The following is an 18,722-nucleotide window of genomic DNA, read 5'->3' as shown; positions in this document are numbered from 1 at the left end:
GATAGATAGATATAGCAAGGAATTCCCCACAGCACAGCTTAGAATTCAAACGTTGTGATTTATTTCATATCCAAAAACAGCAGTAAACAGTGCAACACAGCAAGGTGAGTCTGATCACGTCGCATCAGACTCACCTTGCTGTGTTGCACTGTTTACTGCTGTTTTTGGATATGAAATAAATCACAACGTTTGAATTCTAAGCTGTGCTGTGGGGAATTCCTTGCTATATACAACGGGCTCCTGGTCAAAGCCGTCCCTGCTGGCACTCGGATCCACTACTGGTATAGTGCTACCTATATACTGATAGATAGATAGATAGATAGATAGATAGATAGATAGATAGATAGATAGATAGATAGATAGATAGATAGATAATAGATAGGAGATAGATAGATAGATAGATAGATAGATAGATAGATAGTTGCTTCATGTAACAACCCCTTTATGTCTTTCATCTACAGGTCCTTTCCCAATGACATAGCTGAATTAGTTACATGACATAGTCCAAGTTAAATCAAAGGGGTATTCCAGCAAAAAAAAAAAAAAAACATTTTTCTTTCTAATTAACTAGCTGCAGAAAGTTATACAGATTTGTAATCGACTTCTATTTAAACATCTTGTCTTCCAGTACTTATCAGATGCTGTATGTTCTGCAGGAAGTTGTGTATTCTTTCCAGTCTGACACAGTGTTCTCTGCTGCCACCTCTGTCCATGTCAGGAACTGCCCAGAGCAGCAGCAAATCCCCATAGAAAACCTCTCCTGCTCTGGACAATTCCTGACATGGACAGAGGTGGCAGCAGAGAGCACTGTGTCAGAAAGAATACACGACTTCCTGCAGGACATACAACAGCGGATAAATACTGGAAAACTTGAGATTTTTAAATAGAAGTAAATCTATATAAGTTTCTGCAACCAGATGAGTTGAAATAAAAAAATTCTTTGCCAGAGTACCCTTTATCTCTGCAATTTCCAGAACAGGACCTGACTCTTTTTTTTTTTTTTTAAACAGAGACTTGTGAATGTATGTCGCTGTTCCATTCATTGCCTATGGAGATGGCTAAATCTGGCCATGTACCTTCCATAACCAACGGCCAGACTACCATTCTTCCATCCAGGGGTCTGACACATGAATGGACATGGCAGCGTAAGCCCAAGAGGTAAGTATAAGGTCCATATCCCTCCCGACAGACAACAATATTATTATAAAGAGCTTTTTTTTAGGTCGGAAAACCCCTTTAAAGATTTGTAAGCTTTATCCATTGTTTTCTCTATATACTAATGTCAACTGTGGCTGTAATGCTGTGTAGTTAAATTCCCTCAGCCTCCTCCTTATCATCACACACAGAACTGGAAATCTCTGCTTAGTTTTAGGCTTAGTGGCCAGAATAGAAACTACAAGATTTCAGTATTATCATGTTATGTAGTATAATGGAGACAGTATGCCGGAAAATTAGAAAAAGTCACAAAAATATATTTTTTTAAAATATTTTTAATATAAATCTTGATTTAAATATTAGGTAATTTTCTGTTCTACAAGTACAAAAACATGGCTGCTTTCTTATAAAAACAGCGCCACACCCATCCTACGGTTATGTATGGCATTGCAGTTCAACTCCATTGAAGTAAACGGGGCCAAGATGTAATACCCTTAAACAACCTGAAGACAGGAGTGGTGCTGTTTATGGATAGAATCAACAATGTTTTTCCAAGTGGAAATAGTGTGTGAACGTCATAAAGCTATTATTGGATTAGTTTATATGTGCACATACATGTAAGTATAAATATACAGGGCTGCAGATGTTGTTACACGTGTCAAGGAAGAAAAAAAGAAGTTCCATTTCTGAAGACATTGTGGTTCTCGGCATCTGATTGACCTCAAATGTATTTAGTGAAATTTCCTGTCAGTCCCAGACAGATGGCTTCACAGCATGAATTGTACACAAAGAAAGTGAGCGGAACAGAGGGAATTTCACCCATCCTATTAACTTGTGCAACATCTACTAGGCCATGCAAGAAATGGCTGCTATGAATCCATTAATGTGCGACGGTAACAATCCACACAGCGGCACACAGGCCTCTGCTAGCACAAAAGTAGGTTCTAGGCTGCCGTAAAACAACTCAGGGTTAATGAATGGCTTCAGGACGGATACAAAGGAGATGCATTTGCAAGTAAAAAAAAAAAAAAAATATATATATATATATATATATATAAAATAAAGATTAAAAAAAAAAATATATATATATATATATATATATAAAGTAATAGAACAACTATAATAATAATCATAATAATAAAAATAGTATTAAGTTATAAAATGTTAAAAAATAATACAAAATGTTAAAAATTAAATACAATTATAGAAAAAAAAACAATTTTAATCATCACAAAAAGCCAAAACAATAAAATAATAATAGTAATGATATAAGTTAAACTTTAACAATGGTCAGCACCCAGTCTTATAGATTGATGCCTTCTCAAATATAGGTTTGTTGAGCACGAAGGTTATAGCCCCTGGATACCGGGGTGTCCATACCAAAGAAAAAGCAACAGGATTCCTTCAGCTCTTATAAAATTTTCATTTTTATTGTAGAAATTTCTTAAAAGAAACAGCTGATGCGTTTCGAGCCAGGTATTGTAGTGCCGCTATAGCTTAGACACCGCGCTCTATAGCAGTGCTACAATACCTTGTTCCCCTGACATGGCTCCATAGACCCATTTTTTTCTTTCTGGCAATCATAGGATGGATTTTTCCCTAGATATTTTCCAAATCCAAGATGCCATGACTAAGGCCGGGTTTACATATGTCCGGCGGTGCGGCGGCGTTTCCCTCCGGCGCAGGAGAAAAGCACCGGAGGGAAACGCATCTTTGAACTGATCCCATTGTTTTCAATGGGATCGTTCAAAATGTGCGGCGGTGAACTAGTGGCCGCCGCATCGCCGGACTGTCGGTGCGTTAGGACGCATCTTGCAGCGTCCTGGTGGACCGCCGCATCGCCGCACCAATTCAATCGAATAGAGCACCAGATGCCTCGCCGGGCAGGACGCATGCCGTTCGGCTCTGGCATCCGGCGTTCAGGCAAATAGTAGCACAAAATAAACACATCTCTCCCCCTGTTTGCTCTCCCCCTCCCCTATAGTCCCCCTTGGTCCCCCAGTAGTATATCACCCCCCCCCTGTTTCTCCTCCAGTAGTATATAGCCCCCCTGTTGCCCCCCCAGTAATATTTAGCTTCCCTGTGTGCTCTCCCCCAATTAGTATACAGCCCTGCTGTGCGCTCTCCCCCAATAGTATATAGCCCCCCATGTGCGCTCTCCCCCTCCCATATAGCCCCCCTGTGCGCTCTCCCCCTCCCATATAGCCCCCCTGTGCGCTCTCCCCTTGTAGTATATAGCCCCCCTGTGAGCTCCCCCAATTAGTATATAGCCCCCGTGCGCTCCCCCGCAAATCCCATTGAAAATGACAGGAAAACATACTGGGGAAAAAAATGTCAACTGATGAACGCAACTTGTGACAACTGATGGGAACTGATGACAACTGATGGAAACTGATGGTTTTTAATGAAAAGAAGGATAGAAAAACTGATCACAACTGATGCATTTTTGGCATCAGTTGTGACATCAGTTGTGGTCAGTTTTTAGGCAAAAAACGCAACCGATGCCAACTTATATATGTAAACCCAACCCAGTACCATGGTACCATCTGATTAGCTAAGTGGGCCTGACACGCCACATCCCAGGTCTCCTCTCAGACCAGGATGCTGCTGGGTACCGGGGGATCAGCTCTAGAGCCTCTTTTAATCATATGATTATAATATGTAACCTTCAGACGTTAAATGATTCCCTTATAGCATTAATGTTAGGTAAACTAACTAATTTTTAAAGTCAAAGATCCTAGTGGGTCTCAGGAGTCACCCACTTCACTCCCCAGCTCTAAATCAAACCCAGTATATTTGCTTCATTGTAGTCTTTGGAGACTGGAAGGAAGGAATGGAAGTGATATTTTTTAATATACCAATGATGACGAGTAAAAAAGTGACCCAGGATTGGCCACAATGTTAAAAAAAATTGCCTGTTGCAAGAAAAGACTGAAAAAAGGGGGAAAATGTAAAAAAAAAAAAAAAAAAGAAAAAACAACCACATTGATAAATTTGTTTCCAAAAGTTTTTAACATGGCTTCAAAGTCGAGCCAAATGTTTTATTCTGCATCCGATTTTTTTTTATCAATTTGGAGCTACGTGCACCATTTTTGAACATATAAATAAGTTTCCCTTGAAGTTTTTGGGAGCAGGTACTTTTTTTTTTCATTTATTGAAGTAGTTGAATAATCCGGATCAGTCGCAGTGGAAAAAAAAAAAAAGTTAAGAAGTCAAGCACCTCAGCCAGTGGAATATTTTATGTATTAAGGAGGCGTTCTTTAATCAAACTTTTAGGGCCTGAACTTCTTCTCTGCCGTCAGCTCCCGGCCTTCTCCGGCTCTTTTTATATATTATTGAATAATTATTCCTCCTTCTTTCTACATTGACGATTCCTGAGACTACACATAGATTTTTTTTTCCTCTAGAAAACAAGGAAAAATTGTTCTACAGAGACCCCCAGAGTAGCTTGTAAGACTCCGCCAGTGTTCGGGTGTTAATTGTTTTGGGCCTGAGTGATTATTTTAATAGCATCTGGGATAAACTTACAAATCAGTTATGATATGTAAAAAATCCAATATTGTAGTATACTTCTCCGGCTTTCTTTTAAGTTAACTAAGTGGGCCACTGATTCTGCATTTTTTTCCCCGACTGTGATGTATAAGATGTTTAATGCAGCAGGCAGAAGCTCCGGGGAATCTACATAATAAAATGGATAGGAAGCGAAACGTGACATGCCCACCGGGCGCTCATTTGTAGATTAACCCTTATGACGTGTGACAATGGTGGGAGTGAAGACGAATACATTTCACTAAGTGCAATACATTTGCGCCTTGACAGTTTGATCTATTAACCCTGTTCTGAAAGAGTTTTTAAACAATGAAAGGAACTTTCACCAAAAAAATTTTTTAAAAAATATATAGAATATCTCCCATAAGGTTAATAAGCTGAAGAGTCATTTCTTCATATTTCAACTGCTGAATGTCTGTTGGTCAAATATTGGGAGAACCAAGTTGCGCCTCCTCTAGTGGAATTGGTCAACAGAAAGGATGAGCGCAACTCCAGCATGCTCAAGTCCGACCGTTCTGCATTTTAATACCAGTGGCTGTAGAAGTTTGTTGCCGCCCTACGGAGTCCTTGAAAACATGGATACAGCTAAAGGCCACAGGCTGTGTCCACATTTTCACAGACCCCCTAGAGCTGCATCCAACTTCTTCAGCCACCGGTATTCAAATGGCAAACGAATATGCTCGAGTTGCACTCATCTCTAGTTAACAGGATTCAAGAAAATTGTCCCATGAAGTCCCTACTGCTCCCTTATTTTGAGTTATCTTGTTTCTATTTTAGTCTTTGTTGGCTATCCCATGTTTGCGATATTTGCTGCTTCTATCTTACTCGTGTAGGGCAGACGAACAACATATATAGACAAAGAGAGAGGAGTGCTAATATGGATAAGCATTGGACTATATCAGTAGTTAAATTACGTAAAAGTGGACCAGACTAACCTGGTGGTGTTGTGCAAACCTTAGGCACAACACTAGTAGGCATTTATGTTAACCCTTGCATGACCTGGGGTCATTGATACCTCAATGCCCAGGTCGTGATTGGACATCAGCTTATGGGATCATAATGATCCCATAAGCTGCTGTCCGTATGTCTGCCCCCTCTCCTCTGTCCCCTGCCGCTGTTACAATCTTGTATCAGTGGCAGGGGAGAGAGCGGAGGGGCAGAGCTCACGGCACGCCGGCGTCCAGTTTCCATGGCTACCATCGGGGCTCTGTGATCACTTTGCAGAGCCCCGATGGACACCGGAGAGAGAATTCTCCCTCTGTAGAGGGAGAATTCTCTCTCTGGAGCCCTATAGATGCTGCGGTCTTGCGGTGGGTCCCCGGCTATCACTGATAGCCGGGACCCGCCGGGGATGACACAGGCGCAGCTCCTACGCCTGTGTCATCGTAGAGCTTTAATTAACGTCGCTGTAGCTTTGGGCATAGGCTGCTGCGACATTAATTAACAGTATGGCGGCAGGAGAGGGTTAAATCAGTCCACTGCCTGGCCTCTGGTTCTCTGCTCTAGGCACCCGTCCTGATGCCAAAATACGAAAATGCAGTTTGTAAATGACCATTGGACCATTCATACAGCCACGGCGCAGGACTCCCAAAAGGTCTCCAAGGAACTCAAGAGTGTCTTTCTTGGACATTTATTCACACTACGCTAAAAAATGAGCATTGCTATAATTTCTTGCAGACTAGTGTTAAGCGACCTTCTTCGGACAAAGGTGGCCATACACCTTCAATAAGTGACAGCAGAATAATTGTTTGGCTGCCAGATATTTTTCCTGCCCTCTGCAGTTATGTAGAGCATTTTTTTTGTTCTAATCTTTCTATATGTGGTCCCTTGAAGGGATATGTAAACGAAATATACAAAAATTAGAAAAAAAAATAATGCAATAGGTTACTGCAAGACACATTAAAACTCCAGTGGTATGCCGTCCATTGCCCGTATATCAGTGGAGTTCTAATGTGCCTTGCAAAAAAAATACAGGTTGAGGTTTGTTACTCAAGTCGAGCACTTGAACATTTTAGTGCTCACTCAACACTAATGTAGACACCGGACATGATTCTTATTGTACTGTATTGCCTTTAAGTAGTTGCAAATATATGACCTTAAGGTGTAATGTTGATGTTGTCCTGTGATGTTTTCTTTTTCTTTTGTGTTAAAAATGAAAAAGTCGATGAAATAGGAAGCAAAATGCGGATGCTTCTTAAAGGAACACCCTAGGTTAAACTAATCCATTGTGTTAGAACTATGGATTAGGCCCTGAGGAGGGTGGAACACTACTGAATGTGTCAACAAAGAGAGAATCTGTTTCACACCCCGCCCCTGAGGCCCTGCAGTAGGCATGACTCCTTAAGTTGTTGTTTTTTTTTTTTACCAATAGGCAACTAGTTTGGCTGTCATTACACTTATGTGTATTGTCACCAAAACATGAACCCTCGGGCTAGAAGACCATTTCACGGGAGCGATGACACAGTACAAGACACAACAGGCCACCAAAGTTCGGCTTAGCTGAAATATACTTACCTACTCGCCATCTTCAGCTAGGAAAAAGTTTGGCTTTTCCTGTGTTTTTACTTTTACTTTACCTGCCTAAGGCCATGTTCCCACTCTGTAAGATACCGGCCGTTCCGTGACACGGCCGGGTCACAGAACGGCCAGTGTCAGAGATGATCTTTACTGATCTTTACTGCTGCTGAATTCGGATGCGGGCGCATCAGTGTGCGCCCACATCCGAATTCCCCGCTACTCACAATAGAGCGTGCGGCCGGAGCCACGCGCTCTATTGTGTGCACTGACAGGTTTTCTGCAAGCGCTATTCAATGAATAGCGGCTACAGAAAACTGACATGTCAGTTTTTTGCGGCACTGCAAGGGATCCCAGCCGGAGTGTATACCATATTTAAAAAAATATATAAATATATATAGTCAGGTTGTCCAGAGGTTATCAATTATAGTCAGGCAGAAACTATTTATTCCAAAGATAAGCCCCAGCTTGATTTTGCGAGGTGTTTGGAGTAGGCTTGAAATATAAGCCCTTATTAAAAAAAAAAAAAATAAGCCCTAGTCACAGTTAATGTCTCTATTCCTAGGTTTTGTAATGTGATGTCAAAGAAACATAGAATAGGCACACTGTGGCTCCTAACCGTCCTGGACAAGTGCCCCAATACCTCCAACTACGGCAGGGCAAAATCCACTCACCCATCTCCAAGTCCTGGCTCCCGAGTCCACAAATGTGGGCGATCAATATTAAAATTTTAGGTTACATACAGAAACAGCAAAATATATGGACCAGTGTGCTTGCGCTTTAAATATGGCACCACTCACCAACTGGTTGGGTCACCGCACATTCTGTACATTTCTCGCCTTCCTTCTTTACCAGCCCGGCAGCAAGGCGCATTGCAGTGGAGACTGGCAGGGTGACCCGATGGCGAGTACATTACACGACCGCGCTCCATGTAGCTATCTCTCCATCTCTCCATTTACTGAAATTGACTTATTCCCCTTGAAAAGACAGAAATAGGGACATGTATTTATATGGAAAAATAATATCTTATTGTGCTATCCACATGCGTTTTTACGCTTGTCTTTACCGTTTCCCCCGTTCATCAAGTGAATTTCATTTAGTCTTATCTTAATGCAAGTAGAAAGATTAAATTCCAGGTCACCTGTTGAGATTAAAATGAAATTTCGCTCGGGTACGTGTTCGTAATTTAAAAAAATGTAACCGTGTCACGAAAACACTTGACATGAACTCATCAGCGCTCAGTTTCATTAAAACCATACCGCGCTTCCTAATGGAACCGAAGCCATCCATACTACAGCATAAGTGCCTGTCCAAACCGCTCTTCCAGTAGCTCTTCTAACCGTGTCCTGGAAATCCACTGGCTAAATAGAACAGCATAGAGATCTATTGATTCGTATGTCAAAAAGATTTTGTCTTCTCCATGAACTGTGGTAACCAGGACAGAGCCACAACCGAGCCCCATAAATTGCTACTGTATGGACACTAAAGCAATTTAATACTGAAAAAGATTGATATATATGAAATGTATGTCCCTGCTTTAGTTTTCTTGGACATTATTGATCCCTAAAGAGAATTTCAACCCAGATGATTAAGTCTGGTCTGGTAACGTAAGGTGCATGGCTGCCTCCCAACTCTCCATCAACATCATCTGTTGGGTTAGACATGATGGATTTTCACTGCCCGACTCTTTTGTTCTAGGAGAGATAAGCTGGTGTTTGGGAAGTCTGGCCACGGCTGACCCCTCCTATAGGGAAAATATAAACATTCGGCCTTGCCAAACATAAAGCTTTGGCTTTCCAGGTATGATGGGAATTGTAGTTTCGCAACAGCTGGGGGGTGAAATTTCCCTACCCCTGATCTATAGGATAGGAGCTAACAACCTGATTAGTGGGGATGCAAAAACCAGAACCCTCAGTATCCCTGAGAAGGGGGACAGTATGGAATGAACTAGAATGAACAGCATGCACCATAAATGCCCACCTAGCTCTCCATTCATTCTCTATGAGGCCACTGAGCCTTAACAAAAGCTGAATTCTGAAATGTTCTGCAACTCCCATTGAAGATAAATTAAGCACTTTTGTACCACTTCTAAGGATAGGTGGGGTTCCTAACATGGAATGCACCCTCACTGATCAGCTTGTTATCCTCTATCCTATCAGTAGGGAAAACTTTATGAGATGACAAGACCCCTTCAGTTGTAATTAGTCTGTGCCCTTTCTCCACTCATTCCTGCAATCAATTTACAGGAAGAACAGCAAGCTGGATGATAAGTGTTCAGCTTCCTGTTATAGGTAGAATAATGCTGGAGCCTGAAGAGATGAGGAACCACTGGACACCAAGTATGCAACATTACCACTTCCATTGTCCTGATTCCACTGAGTTTGCCGCTACGTACCTTCCATCCAGCTTCATATCATATCACACATGTGCTACCTAAATTTTTTTATAGGACAACAACTGAACTTGTGTATTGCCTCGCTGAATTCCAGCTCTGCCACATGTATTCCTATGACGATCCAAATTACGCACCTGTAGGCATTAGAACTTAACAAGTTCATCTTCCAAGACTTAACCACACAGACACTTTATTAGAAGACGTTGAGAATAGTACGACCTTTCAATTAGCCATGCATTTGCAAAATAGTTTAAACTCCCAAGGACTCACTTCACTAGAACACTGAAAAAAATTAATATGAAATGAGTCAAAGTTATTGTTAGCTCAGATTCTGTCTTGAAGCAAAAAAAAAAAAGGACCAAATTTGTTCCGGAGGATTAGGTAGAATGTCCTAGAGCCGCAATTAATCTACAGCTGTGCATAGTTCTTATTAAAAAAAAAAAAAAGTGCAATGCACTTGGCTTCCCCATTCTATGACTTGAGAGGTGCCATTCCTCATATACTCCACCCGCAGATATTCACCTATTCCGTGAACGATGAGCACTTGATAGATCCAACAATCATTGAACAAGGGTCTATTTTATAGAACTAAAGCTAAGCTCATGTACGATGGCCAGAGGTGATCACAGGTTCTTTAACAATTCAAATGCTTATGATTATGATAATGACCACTTCCTACTTTTAACGTTAATAGCACGTAACTCATGAAGGAATCCTGTGAGTGACTTGGTCAGCATATGAGGGTTGCCATTGGCTTTCTGCACACATGTCCCTTGTTGCTATCATGGGTAAAAAAAAAAATGGTGATTTATCAGAGCTGCAAAAAGAAATGATTTGCAGAGTGGCAAAATTATTCCCGAAACTGCAGTTTGTGAGATGTTCTTGTGCTTCTGTGTTGAAAGTATTGAGTGGACACATGGCACCATTGTGAAAAAAGACATGGAAACTGAAGAGCACCACTGCCCATTCATGTGGGAGGTAAACGTGGGTAGACCGACACGTATCATTGGAGCAGCTCACCGGTAAAATGGGGCAACCAGGGGGCTACCAGACAGGTTGTAACACAATTTGCAAACTGTACTGCGTATGGGGCTCCGGAGCAGACAGATGGTCACTGAACCTCTGCTAAGTTGCATAGGCAGAAATTATATATCAGATATCAATATCAGAATTGGACTTTTACTCATTGGCAAAGGGTTGCCTTCTCCAATAAGTCACATTTTCTGCTTCATTGGATAGATTAATGTTGGTATGTTGGGAGAGAACCATGAGAGAACAAATGTCCTGCAACCATTGCTGGAAGAGCACTAACTGGTGTTGGCAGCGCTATGGTCTGGGGAATAATCATGTACGCCCATACATGCTGACTGTCTTCTCTAAAGCAGATGGGAACCTCTTGTAAGATAATATGACATATCACATAGCAAAAAATGTCCAATATTGGTTTATAGAGCATGAGCAAGACCTCTCCCTGGCCTCCTAATTTTCCAGAGTTGAATAGAGTGGCAGCACCACCGCTGTCTTCAGCCATGGGGACATAGACCTTTGGTTAGACTCCCATGGATTGGCCACTCATTACCTCTTCTAATAAAACATAGGAATTGTCGTCTATGTAGGCTAGATATGTAGGCTACATATTGACTTTCTGTCATATTGAGCTGAGATATCAGAGCCAACAATCTACAAAACCAACTTTTTGAAATTCAGAATAAGTAGAATCAGTGTCATTACCCGACATGTTTCACCCTTGTATGCTCGGTGTCTCCAGGTCAGGGCTGTTTTACCACTGTGTGAGGTGGGTGACTGCACGGGGCGCCAACAGCTAGGAAGTGCCTGGAGCAACCCCCCCTTGTCTTCGCTCAGCAATGATCAGCAGCACCACCCCACTCCTCCCCCCGGGCACACTCAGCAATGATCAATAGCAAATGTCCACCCTCTCCCCCAGACCACACTCAGCAGTGATCAATGACAAACCTCCACCCTCTCCTCCAGACCGATAGCACTTTTTTCAGATCTGCCCTTTTGCCAAAATGCCCTAGAAATTGCCCTGCTCCTGGTTTCCGTTGGGTGTTTGTCCAGGATCTATGGGTCTATTTTACATAAGTGGCCCGAAGCCACAGCTCTATCAGCCACTTTGTTGGCATGACCCCAATGTCAACTGATCCTCTTGAGTGATCTTTCTTTTATACAGTTCATTTTGAAAAATAAAATCTTCCAGATAATTTACAGAATCAAAATGTTGTGAAACATGTCATTTTATATTAAATTGTCGGAGGAATGTAGAAGAAGAAAAACATCTTTCAAAAGTAGAACTCAATTGAGTGGGTTGGTGCTAAGGGAACATATATATCTCATGAATCACAAGTGAGTCTAAATTTGTACACAAGTATGTGAAATCGCATTCCTTTCATCTCACGGAGAGCACACTAGCCCTTAGCCGCCTTTCCAGTAATTGACATACTTGCCCAATGCTCGAAAACAAACTATTCTCATTAGACGCCCCCCGGTTTTCCTATTCGGTTATTGTAAAACACAGGGACTGAGTCTTGCTCCAGCGTGGCTTTGTTTTTAATTAGTTCTGATGGCATTTGGGTTCAAGCCAAGGAAGAAATTGAACTTCTTTTGATAGAGTCTTGTTGCTCAGTGTGAGGCTGCTTCTCGCAGAGACGGAGTTCGTAGCTCGGTATCGGAAAAGATCCTGACAAATTATATATTATTGTTCTGTGATTATGTCAGTATTGAAGCTAATGGAGCAATGATACCAAAATAAAACTGGCACCAACAGAGGAAGGAAAAGATCCTGCAAATTAAACGCAGGGCACTTAGTGTGAAGGCTCTGCCTTCTGGGCACTTACGATCACTATGCTTTGGACACTACGAAACATTGTTTTTTGGCTATGTATAACAGAGACTTTAAAGCCATATTGTCATTTGTAGTGTTTTTTCACATGTACTCAGACATGTAAAAATTTTCTAATTGCACAGGGTATTGGCCCGATTCGGCTGATTATCGCTCCGTGGAATAGAGACATCGATCAGCCAATGATCGTGTCATCAGCTGATCGTTTATTTAGGTTCAAACCTAAAATCATCGGGCACGACTGCGCATCTCTGCATGGAATAGACATGCGCGGCGGGTGACCGACGATCTCACAAGCACCATACATTACCTACACATGTTGCAGGTCTTCTTCTGTGCTCCTTCTTCCTCCCGGTCCCACGTGCAGCAGCAGCTTCAGTGTGGCCTGTCTTAGCTGACAGACCACTCAGCCAATCACTGGCCAGGACCACTGGCCAGCGCCGTAGCTGCTGCTGCGCGCAGGAATGGGAGGAAGAAGTTGCGCAGGAGAAGATCTGCAACATGTGTAGGTAATGCATGGTGTTTAAACAAGGGCTGCAAGGACATCGGTAACAATGTCCATGCAGCCCTTGCTAAACGATCATCGGGCCGTGGAATAGGCCCAGTGAACAAGCGCCAATCTAGCAGATCGGCGCTTGTTTACATTATTGATCAGGCCCCCATCGGCCCGTGGAATAGGACCCTTAGGGTCCTATTCCACGGGCCAAGGAGGGCCAGATCAACAATGTAAACAAGCGCGGTCCCGGCCTGTGATTGGCTGAGCGCTCCGTCAGCTGACCGGCCATTCTGAAGATAGAGCGCGCGGGGATGAAGACAGCGCGGAGAAGAAGCCCTGCAGGTAATGTATGATGATGCTGCTGCTGTCAAATCGTCGGTCGCCCACCGCGCACCGCTATTCAACCGTAGCGATGCGCGGTGGGGGAACAATGATTTTAGGTCTGGCCCTAAATGAACGATCAGCCGATGACATGATCATCGGCTGATCGTTCTCTCTATTTCACCGAACGATAATCGGCCGAATCGGGCCAAATGGGGCCGATCCAGATGATTATCGTTACTGTGGAATAGGGCCCTTACTCCTACGACCTGCTGCACTCCCGAGATACAGCCGGGGGTGGGTGGGTGGTTGGGCACAGTGCATTCTCCAGTCAACAGTGAAATCTGACTTGTTCACTTTATAGACTTTAAACGGATTTGATTGACAGCCAGAGAGTGAGGTGTGTTGCTGTATCTCAGGATTGCAGATGGTTTTTAGAGTGAGACCTGGGGCGATCAGTAACTTTTGACATATCTGAAGACATGTGAAAAGTTACTACAAATGACAGTAATGTTTTAAGTGTACCCGTCATCATGTGTCCTAACAAAAATTAAAAAAAAAACATGCAGACCAAGGCCATGTACACACAACATATATATTTGTAACAGTATGGCTGTTGTTTCCGATTGCAACGTTGCCGTCTATGGAATCTCGGCCGGAGCATATGCGCATTGCACCGGCCAGGATCTCTAGCGGCGCCGCAAAAAACTGACGTGGCTCCAGCCGCCTGCTCCATTGTGTGCAGTGGGGAGTTCTGATGTGGGCACACGCTGATGGGCCTAAAAATGATCCGGCCGGTACTGCAGTACCGGCCTGGGATGATCATAACTGACACCGGCCTTTCTGTGACCTAGCCGGGTCACGGAACGGCCAGTGTCATACAATGTGTAACCATAGCCTAAGAGTGGTATTACACGGAACGGTTATTGTTCGAAAAAAATCGTTCGGATTTGAACGATAATCGTTTAGTGTAATAGAAGACAACGATTAAACAACCAATGAATTAGTTTTTAGTCATTTAATAGAATTTAAACCTATTTTCATTGTTGAACGTCTGCAAATCGTTCGCATGTAATAAGACGTCGTTCACAGTAGCGGCAAACGCAGTGGCGAAAACAGGATGAACGCAATAACGACCATAAGTAACATACTATGGAATGTACTATAACCACGGATGTAAACTTAGCATAACTAATATTCCTATAATGACAAAACATATCAGGGCATGATAGGAGTTGGACTTGTCCCACAGCCCTAGCTTGCAATACAATAATTTACATACAAGTATTACTCAGTTGTGCATTTTCTTTCCTCACTTTTACACTACAGCTGCTGTGGCATAATAAGAATTCTATATCTGCTGCATAAAAATTGAAAGACCACTCTTCACTGTAAGAAAATAGAACCTTTGCCAACTTGTCTGTCAAACAAGACCGTTCCTGCACACCTGACACATTAGCCGTGCCAGAAGGACCATCGCCCAACAAGCAGTCGCTCACAGCTTGAAAATATACAGCTGACACTAGCACACACTACACACTCATCTGTCATACCAGGCACTCACCCTGCCAGAAGGACAGTCGCTTCCTGAGTTTGGTCTCTCTTTTGAATAAGAAAAAAGACCAAATATGGGCCGGAGGGAGGATGGACCGCAGTTTGAGAAAAAAGGAGACACCTAGTGGCCACGTGTTTAAGTTCGATTAAAATATTGAAAACAAAAATACTGAAAACAAAAATTAAACATCTTACAAAGCTACTTGCCATCACAACCCCTATTGATTTATTGTTTTTCAAATGTGACAGTATATTTTACCTACTGACAGATAATTTTTTAAAATTGTCATTTTTTATATCCACCTGCCACCCTTGTTCTTTTTCGATGTCCATGCTGTCATGTCGTCAAAGATTAGAAATGGGAAACGTACTTTTTATTAACACAACGCGTTTCTGCTTAATACATATAATTCTGGCCTTTCACAAGCATTGAGAAAGGCCTGAATTAAATGTCTTAGGCTGAAATGCATTGCGTCAATAAAAAGAACGTTTCCCATTTTTGATCTTTGAAGACCTTTGACCACCACGGTACATCTGACCGGATCCAGCTCGTTGAGGGTTTTCTTTGGTCCAGTGATCCTACTGGGTCACGTCGCTATATGTTTCCTTCCCACCCGATGTGGTGCAATCCCTAGGAACTGCTGCGACATACCTTTCATGTCTACTATAGAGTTGTGCCTATCATTTCCACAACTCAACCAGGTGAGTGGACACCAGCACCCTGACCAGACATCCCTGACACCTTACCCCTTGCACTAGGAAGCTGCCCTCTTTTATGCTTTTTCTCCTAAAGCCATTCAGCATCAGGATGTGGTGTGTGAACAGGGCCCTAACACCAGCTGGTGCTAGGTCACTGCATATTAGGGCCTCATGCAGGATGGCATCATGACCCAGTGTGGTGGCTTTCAGACTAATGAAGGACCAGAAAATGAGAGGTGTGATTTATGTCGGCTTGACTTTCAGCTTCCTGGTCCTCCTGTACCAGTGAGCATTTCTCTCCATATTCAAACTAGTCTCTTAGCAACACCCAGAAAAATAGAATGAGTGCACGCCTCACCAAACCGGACCCAGGCTGGCATCAACTTGCAGAACAACATGATGGAGAAAGCACTTCCAGCGATGTTTTTAAGAGTTTAAAAAATGATTACACTTTATATGCCGAAAGATCTCACTGGTGTGTAATAAACTCTATAAACTTCGGAAAAAAATTGGAAGTTCTGTCTCCATCATGTTCTTCTCTCCATATTGATAGAAAGGCTCAATGGTTAATGAATGTTTTTATTAGTTTGAGAGAGGAGGCATTTATTAGACATTGGGGGGGGGATTCCAATCCGGGACCAGACAACTCTACTCACCGTTAGTCTATCCTCTATGGCTACTGACACTACTACATTGATTCCTGATACCATTTAGTGTCAGAATGTAATATATGACAGTGAGCAGGGTCCTAACACCAGCCTTCATTGGGTTGCCTCACATTAGGTCCTCATGCTCGATGGCACCATGACCCAATGTGGTCGCTCCTAAGGCGGAGGAAGAGAACAAGCAAAGTTTTTGCCTGCTGCCAAGTTTCATCCTAGCTGATCACCTGTCCCACCCATCATCCCAGCCCTTCGCACCCTCTATCCACATAGAAAATGTGCCTATGTTTTTGTTGTTTTTTTCCATTGCTTTATAAATCGCTTGACCATTGGACGTTTTATTGATCTATTATTGTGTTAGAACATTCGCTACGGATGGAGATTTTCTTAAATGTGCCCTATTAGACAATGTCTATGAGCTTTGGGGCCATTGATTTTTTATTTTTTTTTTATTGCAACTTTTAAAAGAATTTTTTTTTAACGTAATATTTTTTTTCTGAATTTTATTCTTTTTTTATATATATTTCATTGGTCTCCGATATGATTTTTTGCTCTTCTTTTTTATATTTAATTAGTCTCCGATATGAGTTTTGCTCTTCTTTTTTTCTATATAATTGGTCCTCGTTTTTTTTGGTCTCCTATTTCCTTTCCCTGTTCATAAAAACTGTTTGTCTGTTGACTTTGCAGAGGCGGCTGAGTCACCGATGTCCTCTAACTGAGTCGTCTTCAGACAGCAAGAAAATGTTCACAATCACGCCCAATGTCACATTTTAACATCGGTGACTCTTTGGCATTGTGTACAGTCTGTCAACATCGAGTTAGTAGCAACCGCTCTCTTCCAGACAATATAGACGTCTTTGATGGTAACACCCATTTGATTTATTGCAGTGTGACAAGATGTCTTTTCTTGAGAAGCTTCAAATAATTTCTAACATTCCAGATAAATAAGGTTTCAAGAGCGGGAAGACAGTACATAAGAAACACATTACGGTAAACTGGAAAGTCTGGTTCACTCTCGGCAGGTTGACACAAGGAAACCAGACGTTATAGTGGTTACAGTGTGTCTTATCGAAAGTGATTGCTAGTGTACCATTACTATATGATCTTTAGGGTTAATCCTATGAAACCCCCATCATCCTGAAAGATACAGCCCTGCAGCTATTCCTGCACAGTAGCACTCCCAGTTCTGTGTCTAAACACATTCACTTAAAGGGGTTGTTCACCCCCAAAAAATTTCTTTCAGATCAACTAGTGCCAGAGATTTGTAAATTACGTCTATTAAAAAATCACATGTCTTCCATTACTTATGAGCTGCTGTATGTCCTGCAGGAAGAGGTGTATTCTTCCCAGTCTGACACAGTGCTCTTTGCTGTCACCTCTGTCCGTGTCAGGAACTGTCCAGATCAGTAGCAAATCCCAATAGAAAACCTCTCTTGTTCTGGTAAATTCCTGACATGGACAGAGGTGGCAGCAGAGAGCACTGTGTCAGACGGGAAAGAATACACCACTTCCATACATACAGCAGCTGATAAGTACTGGAAGACTTGTAATTATTTTATAGAAGCAAATTACAAATCTCTGCCACTTTCTGGCACCAGTTAATTTCAAAGAAATTTCTTTTGTGAACTACCCCTTTAAAAGGGGCCCCACTGCAATACTGTGCCCAGTAATTTGCCCAGTGAGGCAGATATTGCCCAGCGTAAAAAATTATCTGCCATCAGCTGTACATCGCCCCCATCTAATAGGAGATGTGTTGCTGACAGCTGTTTATTCTAGCAATTGTTTGTGCAGCCCTGTGTAATATACTGTGTAATAGTAAATGGGTGTCAATCTAGGAGATCGTTGCTCGCTTACAGTGCGGCTTGGCCCATCTGGAATGCCCGAATAAGACATTGTGTGTGTGGTATCCCACCATGGGTGTTGCTATTGGTAACACAACTCTCAAAAGCCTGTACTTATTGTAAGTAAGTGGTGATGTAGTAGGGATAACGTTTCAGCACAAGATGTCGCTATTGTAAATCTATGCACTTAGTTGCTGCACAGCTGAAGTATGCAAAGGGTTATTGTTTGCCTATATGTCACATAGATCTGTGAGCCTATGAGAGTATCTTCTTCTGTCCTATCATCTCTTTCTTTACTTCTTCTTTATGCACTCTTCATCCATTCACAGCACAGCTGTAGATAGGAAATCACGTGGGTAGAGGAAGTGTAGAGGAGTCTTAGTCAGGTTCCTGTATGGTGAGGAAGCAAGACAAGACACATCTAACAGTTTCTGTTCAAGTAACCTTATTCAGCACTATGCAAAGTTAAAACCTTTATAGAAGAGGACAAGTCAGAGATCATCTCAACCCATGCCGTGAACTAGGAGAGTCACAGTGTCAAAGTGTCAAAGGCAAAAAACTAGGAACTGATCCGGATAGAGCAAAGTTGCTAGAAGCCTATGAACTCTATCTCGCAGCGTGTTTGTCAGCATGAAACCCTCAGCAATCGGCTCATTCCAGGTAACAAGGTCTGGGG

The 18,722-nt window shown here is 42.3% G+C and overlaps 1 long non-coding RNA gene across 1 annotated transcript in view; it reads left to right on the top strand.

The window, feature by feature from the left end:
* The first annotated feature begins 1,021 nt into the window (after nt 1-1,021).
* LOC138795088 (uncharacterized) overlaps nt 1,022-18,722 on the top strand; it is a 29,862-nt gene continuing 12,161 nt past the window's right edge. Inside the window, exon 1 of the long non-coding RNA XR_011363567.1 lies at nt 1,022-1,158. This is a non-coding gene — a long non-coding RNA (uncharacterized lncRNA). The remainder of the gene's footprint in view (nt 1,159-18,722) is intronic.

The sequence above is a fragment of the Dendropsophus ebraccatus genome, chromosome 6, assembly GCF_027789765.1.
Source record: "Dendropsophus ebraccatus isolate aDenEbr1 chromosome 6, aDenEbr1.pat, whole genome shotgun sequence".
Lineage (NCBI taxonomy): Eukaryota > Metazoa > Chordata > Amphibia > Anura > Hylidae > Dendropsophus > Dendropsophus ebraccatus.
This window is presented reverse-complemented; position numbering and strand designations above follow the sequence as displayed.